Genomic DNA, 7,790 nt, shown 5'->3' with positions numbered 1-7,790 from the left:
CTTCTCAACATGATGTAAACGCACTAATAGCAAAAGTGTTTGTGGGCAGATCAGACTCTGTTCGTATTTCGCGGGCAGGCGATTGGATTGGCAAGATGGCGGAGTGAATAGCCGCAACGTTACGAGCTCTCGGCATCAAAATGGTTTTAAAGCACATATTGACGCCAGCCTCTGCAAATGCAGCTGAAATAATTTACAAGAAAAGATTAACACAAACTCTCAGTGAAAGACTAAACGAACACAATTATAATGCCTAGAAAGTCCGGACAGAATTGCGTCCTAACGACTCCATGTCCAACGAGGAGGGGGCTAGCTGCTTAGCTAGCGACCACGAGTATACCAACGACGGAATGGATTGCAACCAGCAAACATGCCTCGAAGAAGAATTTCCGCCCTTGCCCATAACGCCAAGTAAGCCTCCGCTTCATAAGAAACCAACTTTTACTAGAGAAGCCGGGTTCGGCTCAGACGATGCAGTGCGCTCCTTGGCTGATCTTATTAACAACAGGAGCGACACCCTCGAAAAAATGGTGGAATCTGTACGCGGCGACATTAAAGTCTTAAATGCAAAGGTGGTTTACATTGAAAAGAGGGTGCAAAGGAACGAGGATTCTGCTTTGAAAACCATGAACCGGGTTAGTGAGCTGGAGCGATACAGCCGCCGGTGGAACCTGCGGCTCCAAGGGCTGACAGAGGACAGGGAGGAGGATGTGCGGGCTCGAGTAACCAGTGTTTGTCAGGCGATTCTACCGGAGGTAAAGGAAAGCCTCCCTGCTGCTATAGACGTCGCGCACCGGTCGGGAAAACTTCGGCAAGAGCAGACGAAACCTAGAGGCGGTTGTCATGAGATTTATCTCTCGAAGATACAGGGATGCAGTTTGGAAAGCAGCAAAAAACAACTCTTATCTCCAAAACAACGGTTCTTCGCTTCTCAGAGGACTTAACCCCAAGAGGACAGAGAGAACAGACACAAAAACTGTGGTTTTGTAAATCGTGGAAAATTCATGTTGTTCCCCCCCACCCCCCCGCAGCACATAGCCCATAAAGAAAGCTCGGGATGGGGGTGGGAAAGGAAAAAACGGGCCTATTTCGTGGGAGGAAAAGGATTCGTGAACGGTTCGGATTTCGTGGAAACGGTTCATCTGTGATCTGTCAAGCTTAGTTCAGAAGGTTTGTCTAAGATGGTGCCTCGTGTTCAGGTCGTTCCAGGATAATTACTCTGAATTGTTTTATCTCAGGGTAAAATTTTGTGTTACTTAGATAGCAGGTGAAGTTCCTGCTGGTTCAAAAAAAAAAAAAAAAAAGAAAAAAAAGAAAAGGGGGTAACGCTATAATCATTATACGTCTCTTACTTATACAGTATATATCATATTGAACATTATTCTTTTTTTACGTGAGTGATGTTAAGGTTATATTATGGTGCTGATGCTGAGTTATAATGCTAAATATGGTGCCGATCTCGACAGCCCACTGTTACTTATCATCACTAGTAGTAAGCTATTTAACCAAGGCTTTTCTAAGGTTAAGTTCTTTATCTTTCATAGTTCTTATTTTTGTCCTTATTAATGTTGTCATTTATCTCACTAAATGCCAGGGGTCTTTGTAATAGTGTTAAGAGAAAAGCATTATTTTTGTTCGCAAAACAATTCAAGTCAGACTTTGTTTATTTTCAAGAATCTCACTCTAATGAGAACGATTCTAACTTTTGGAGGTCTCAATGGGGAAATACTATATGGCTCTCCCACGGAACAGAGCGGTCAGCTGGGGTAGCCTCTTTAAATAACAGGTTTAATGGAAATGTCTTGACCACACAATGTGACCTAGACGGTCACTTTATTTGCCAAGTTATTGAACACAATGACTCAACCTACTTAGTTTCTAATATCTATGGGTACAATACCAAGAAAGAAAATGTGAACCTTTTGTTGTCAATTGAAAATATTTGTACAGGTTGGTTGGTTAGATTCCCAAATGCGTTTATATTGTTAGGAGGTGATTTTAACATTATTCTAGACGGTTCTATAGATAAAAGTCCACCCTCTCAGCGTTACAATTCAGACTCATACTTGACTGACTTTATAAGAAGATTTAAACTGATAGATGTATGGAGAGAGAAGAATCCTAATAGCAGATTGTATACCTGGAGTAATAAATCAGGCTCTAGGCAATCACGACTGGACTATTGGCTTATATCTGACAGTTTTTTAAACAAGGATTATGTTGATATTAGCATCTGCCCTACTCCCTTAACTGATCATAAAGCTATTTGCATATCTCTTAATATCTCAGCTGGTTCTACACTTACCACACACTCAAGTTATTGGAAGCTTAACTGTTCTGCACTGCAAAATGGGATAGTCCAATATAAGATTAAGGATATGATTTCACTTTATTGGTCTAAAGCAAACAAAGAAAACTGTTTCGGGCTCAACTGGGACCTGCTCAAATATGAGATAGGAAAATATTTAAGAAAGTTTGGTGCTGAAACAGTCAAAGCCAGGAAAGCAGAGGAGTTAAAAATTGTCTCTAATATAACAAATTTATCCTGCAGAGATTTTGACTCCCTAACAAAGGAGGAAAAAGAAGGGTTATCTTACTCACAAATCAAACTTGATGAAATGTATCGGCAAAAAGCAAAGGGTGCCTTTATCAGGTCTCGCTCTAAGTGGTTAGAAGAAGGTGAACAAAACTCTCGTTATTTCTTTAGTCTAGAGAAATATCGTTCCACCAACAACAGTATCAGTAAGTTAAATGTTAATGCAGCTATTACTGAAGATCATCGTAAAATATCTGAGTTTTGTTCAAAATTTTATAAAGACTTGTATAGCTCTCAATATAGCCCAACTGCGTCTGATAATTTTTTAAACTCCCTTTCAGTGAAGATGATAAGCGAAGTGGATAGAGAGCTCTGTGACATGCCTATATCACTTGAAGAAGTACAGCAAGCTATAAACCAACTAAAAAATAACAAATCGCCTGGGTGTGACGGGCTATCCTCTGAATTTTATAAATCTTTTATCGCTGAACTGTCCCCTTTTCTATTGAAAGTCTTCATAGAATCCATTGAAAACGAATGCCTCGCCTCCTATCTGACCCAAGGAATAACAGTCCTAATTCCTAAACCAAACAAGGACAAATTATTTTTAGATAATTGGCGCCCAATTTGTCTTCTTAATAACGATTATAAAATATTAGCTCTCTTATTGGCTAGAAGATTACGGTCTGTTCTGGACTCCATCATAGACGAAACACAATCAGGCTTCATGAACAAAAGGCATATAGGAAATAACATTAGGCTCATTTCTGTATATTTTAGATTACCCAGAAATGGTAGAGGAAGGTGGGCTCATGCTGTGTGTAGATTTCTACAAAGCTTTTGACACCGTTGAGCATCCGTTCATTCTACAGTGCCTTAAAAAATTCGGTTTTGGTGAGTTTTTTTCCTCAGCTATTAAAAGTCTTTATAACAATAGTAATAGCTCAATTAGACTACCAGGTGGTATGTCTCCCAGGTTCAATGTCTCTAGAGGCATCCGACAAGGGTGCCCGGCTTCGCCTTACCTCTTCCTATTGGTAGCCAAGCTTTTGTCTGTTCATATTAAATCAAGTGAGATAAACGGCATCAATATATGTGGTATGAGAGCTTATTATATCTCAACTGGCGGACGATACCACTGTCTTTCTTAGAGATGAAAATCAAGTCTCTGGTGCAATAAATACCATAGAAAAATTTTCCATGGCCTCTGGCTTAAGGTTGAATATCAATAAGTGTGAAATCATGTCTATTAAGGACTGCATGAAATCTTCCATCTGTAGTATCCCAGTCAAGAGTGAACTTGTTCATTTAGGTATCACAATTACCAAGGACCAACAAAAAAGGTCTTTATTGAACTTCAACCCTATTATTCAAAGAACCAGAAAAAAGCTGAACCAGTGGCTGTTGCGGGATCTCTCCCTCAGAGGCAGAACCCTACTGTCTAAGACAGAAGGTTTATCACGGTTAACATATCCAGCTCTATCTTTGTATGTGGACAAAAAACATATTACTGAGATTGACAATCTACTTTTTAATTTCTTATTGAAAAATAGAACTCATCATGTGAAGAAGTCTGTTCCTAACAAATGACTATGAAATGGGTGGATTAAACTTTATCGATTTCTGTACTCTTAATAATACTTTTTAAAGTAAATTGGTTTGAAACATTTCTTTAAAAATCCTAATTCTATTTGGAATGATCATACCATGTCATATTCTGTCAAAACTGGGTGGGTTGAGCTATTTCTTAACCTGAAATTATAATATTGATAAAGTCCCGATAAAAATGTCATCCTTTCACCGCCAGGCCTTCCTTTCATGGTCTCTTATTTTCAAACACAACTTTTCAACCAACAAAAATTACATATGGAACAACAAAGACATACTGTTTAAACACAAATCTTTATTTATTGATTACTGGTTTAATAATAACATTATTTTTGTTGACCAATTATTTAATAGGGATGGTCGTCTTTACTCTTATAATGAGTTTCTAGAAGAATACAAAATTCCTGTGTCTCCTGGAGATTATGCCGAAGTCTTTGGAGCAATTTCCTCTGGTGTCTGCATGTTATATAGAGCTCAACCAAGATTGGACTCACAACAACTAACTTTGTTATCGCTGACTGATACTTCAGTTGGTAAGATTTGTTTTTCTTGTAACAATGGTAAGAACAATAAACTAATTAGATCCCTGTTCAAAACAGATATTATCACAGTCCCATATGTGGTTCCATACTGGAACCAATATTTGCTGACCAACAAAATTAGAGAAATATCATTTAAAATAATTCATAAGTTTTACCCGTCTAATGATCATATTGTTAAAAAATTTAAAAAAGACATTGATGTAATGTGCACTTTCTGCTCTATGAGTATTGAAACAGTTACCCATTTGTTTTGGCACTGCCCTTTTGTCCAGAGTTTCTGGTCTGACATTTGTAATTTTATTGCAGAAAAAATTGAGAAAGATTTCAAGTTGTTTTGGAAGGATGTTCTTTTTGGCCTTTATGACCTCAACAGAACTAAGACTAGGCCTAATGAAACTTTCATTATTAATCTCATTATTCTCTTGGCAAAATTTTACATTCATAAATGTAAGTTTGCGCATTCCAAAACATCTTTTATTGCCTTTAACATTGAGGTCAAGCAATATGTCAACACGATTAAGTATTCTCTTAATCAAAAGGCAACAAAAACTGTGAAGGTGTGTAAACAATTTGATATATTTTTGTAAGTCCGCACTTCCCCTGGCAAAATGTGATGATGTGAGTCTTTTGTTTATTTTTTGTTTATGTTAAAATACTTGCAGTGTTGGAAACTGCACAATGTGTTATTTTTATAATGGAGATGAACGCTCATGTAAACTGTGCAATTGTTGAATAAAAAATAAAAATAAAAAAAAATTCGCCGGCAGGCAGGGATTATGCAAATGTGTACCCAGTGACGTACAAGCAAACAGGCAAAAGAGTCGAAAATATAACGACTTGTTTACGGCGATTCAGAACCGACTCTCTCTTTTGAGAGACAATATCTTTATTTATCATGCACTTTTTTGATTAACAACTTTGCAGATTGTTTTCATTTAAGGATAGCTACGTTATAAACTGCAAAAGAGAGATTTTTCAAAAACCCATCTGACCTGCTCTTTAATGAGAGCTCTGCTTTATTTCCTTTTGAGCCTTTTACAGTAGGCCTGTTTTTTTTCTTTACAATGTCATATCATCATTGCTTTTCTAAATAATAAACATGAGTGTGGTTCAGCTTAAAATAATTTATTGTCCTAGTTTTGATCACTCTCTTTAAGATTTACACTTAATTTCTTAAGAATTGTTATGTTCTGTTATTGTACGTTTTCCCTGTTTTATAATCCTATATCTCAAACAGTGTATGATATTAACAAAACATGAATAAGATAGGTTCAGCACCCATGAATATGCCAGAACTGATCAAATGTATACCTTGAATGTGGCGTAAGTCACTTTGGATAAAAAAGTCTTCCAAACAAAAATATTTTTAGAAGCACATTAACAGCATAATTACACACCACCTGGATCAGAGGAAATCAAACTACATTTGGATGATGCTGTTTGTGGATTACAGCTCCCCTTTTAACACCATTGTCCCCTCACACCTCTTCAAAGAGACTGGACACATCCAGGAGGTCAGAAAGAGAAATCACACACACTCACACACACACACACACAGCTCCAACACAGATGTGTTTAGAGGAAGCAGACCTTCTCACCACATGGTGTCACATTAACAATCTCTCCCCGAATGTCACCGAAATAGAGATGATCTTTTATATTGGAGAAAGCAGGCGATGAACTTCAACCCCTGATGATCAACAGCCTCAGTGGAGAAGGTGAGCAGCTTCAGATATCTTGAGTCCATCTCACAGAACAGAAGATCTCACACAGCTTGATAAGGGCACATCAGCATCTCTGTCACTTACGAAACCTGACAGGATCAAGGTCTCTCACAGAGCGCTGCTGAAGGCTTCTACACTGAGGAGAGTCTGCTCACAGGATTCAGAGGCACCACGGGACAGAACTAAAATCTTGAGTGAGGAGCACACCTGAGGACTTCTCTGACATGATCTACACTCAGTGACGCAGGACCAGGAGGAGGATTATATAATTTCTTTTGGAAGCATGGACACATGTTTTCTCTTGCTCCCATCATCAACACTGAAAATAGAGGACCATTAAAGACTTTCACCATGTACCTGCCACTGAACTGGAGAAATGATGCTGGTCAATCACAGAGACTTCCAAAAAAATCAGATATGCCAAATTTAAAAATTTTTTTTCTTCTGTATTTTATTATCAACTATTACACGAGTGTAAGAGAATTCCAAAACATTTTCAAAACTTTGTAATGGTATTAAACTAATTTTTTTTCTGTATTTATTATCAAATATTTACAGTTAGTTAGGCTATTCAAGAGAAGTGAGTGATTTAAGCTTTTTTTTTCTCTCTTGGTAATATTAATTTACACATTTTTCAAATGTACCAGCCAGTTGTTTGATAAAAACATGTTCAGTTCACAAATAAACTGCTAACTTCTGATCACAGTGTATCTCTGATGTTGAAAATGCCCCTGATGCAGGTTCAACCCATTTTGCTGCATTAGGTAAGATTATTTACGATTATTCATGTTGTTGTGCCAATGGGTGAAAACCTGCAGCTTTCAAATTAAGGGCTGATGAATAGAATTTACAATTTTATTTTGTCTTATTATTTTTCAACAAGCTTTGCAATGCACACTTCAACCAGTAGGTGGCGAAAATTCACCATACGTTGGTTTTACAAGTCATGAAACACCACAAGAAGAAAAAGAAATCTCTCATGACATCTGACCATACGTTACCCGTAGATTCCTGAAGAGCGTTTTTGAAGCTCAAAGTGGGCAGAGTGGGACAGTTTTAGTCACTTCCTTGTAGGCTTCAGAAAGAGAGTGGGAGGTTTCCGCTTGCATCCGACATACATATCCATATTAATTCCATATCAACAGTGGAATTGACGCACTTGTAGTGTTTTATAAATCTGCGAGCTGACATTCACCACAATAAATGATGTGACAGAGACAGGCATCCAAACAAGAGCAACTCCAGGTGAAAACAACTAAAATCTGTGATGTACTATTGAAAATATGTTTTTTTTTTTTAATGAAGGAGAGTGAAGACACGAGCTGTCCAGATCATAGTACGGAAAATGAAAATTTGATGTTTATCTGCTTACCCCCGGGG

This window comes from Cyprinus carpio, chromosome B3, assembly GCF_018340385.1.
Source record: "Cyprinus carpio isolate SPL01 chromosome B3, ASM1834038v1, whole genome shotgun sequence".
NCBI lineage: Eukaryota > Metazoa > Chordata > Actinopteri > Cypriniformes > Cyprinidae > Cyprinus > Cyprinus carpio.
This window is presented reverse-complemented; position numbering follows the sequence as displayed.